This window comes from Octopus bimaculoides, chromosome 1, assembly GCF_001194135.2.
Source record: "Octopus bimaculoides isolate UCB-OBI-ISO-001 chromosome 1, ASM119413v2, whole genome shotgun sequence".
Taxonomy (NCBI): Eukaryota; Metazoa; Mollusca; class Cephalopoda; order Octopoda; family Octopodidae; genus Octopus; species Octopus bimaculoides.
In genome coordinates this window covers 80,681,745-80,682,958 of record NC_068981.1, presented here as the reverse complement: position 1 = coordinate 80,682,958, position 1,214 = coordinate 80,681,745, and positions in this window count along the sequence as shown.

Genomic DNA, 1,214 nt, shown 5'->3' with positions numbered 1-1,214 from the left:
TTTTGCAATTTCACTTGTGATCGTCGACTTTGTTGTATTGAGTTCCGTAAATAGAACGATATTAACATTCGTGGGAAGTGCGAATAGTACAGGCAAGATACAAGAAATCTAGCGATACCCAGTTCTTTTTGTATCAAATTTCTGGTTTCTAATCCTGCCGGTAAGAATCCTCTACTCCGTATTCTTCGCATTAGAAGTACATAGAGCGTTTTATTTGATAAAGGAATCATTAAACTCAAAATTATGCCAATGTATACAACACAGTCAAGACAAAAAACATTGCTGTACAATACTAAGTTTGCTTCCCAACCACAAGTTTTTGAGTTCAATCTCACCATGTGACACATTGGACAAGTCTTTCCTACTATAACACCAAGTCAACCAAAGCATTATGAGTGGATTTGGTTGTATATGTGTATTTGTGCTCCTGTTTTCCCCCACCACGCTTAACAACTAGTATTGGTTTATATACGTCCCCATAACTTAGCGATTCAGTAAAACTGACTAATAGAATAAGTACTTAGCTTAAAAATTCGAGGCAGTGCCCCAGCATGGACGCTGTCCAGTGACTGAAACAAGTAAAAGATAAATGATAAAAACCTCAATATTGAGCCTTACAAAAACAGAGCAGATGCATTTAATAAACAAATAGAGAGCTGGTAATTTTTTTTAAAAAGAACTTGCAGCTAATTTATACGAACTGTTGACTAAGGGACTTGCAACTCAGTCAGTAAAGAGGGAAACATATAATACTGGGGGAAAATGGAAAGGGGGTGCATAAAAGCCATGAAATGTACCCTTATTTCTCAGACTGATAAAAAAAATATTAATTGTGTTTTTACGAGAAACATGCGTATGTTGACAAAGTTAGGAAACCAACACACGCTTAACAGCCATACAATGGCTTGTGAAATATCTACCTGTTCAGAGATTACATTCAGTTTGAAATAACATTACAATTCACGAAGATAACAATGACCTACCAACTCATTTTATATATATACTAAATTTTTTGGTTATTTTATTTATTTATTTATTTTAGATATTTCAGTGAAAAGAGTCGACCTTCTTTGCCCGTTTATTTTATACTATTGAATTTCTTTCTCGCTGTCTGTTGACTGCCCGTAGTTATATATATGTGTGTGTGTGTGTGTACATACATATATGTGTATGCATATATATATATTATATATTATATATATATATATATATAT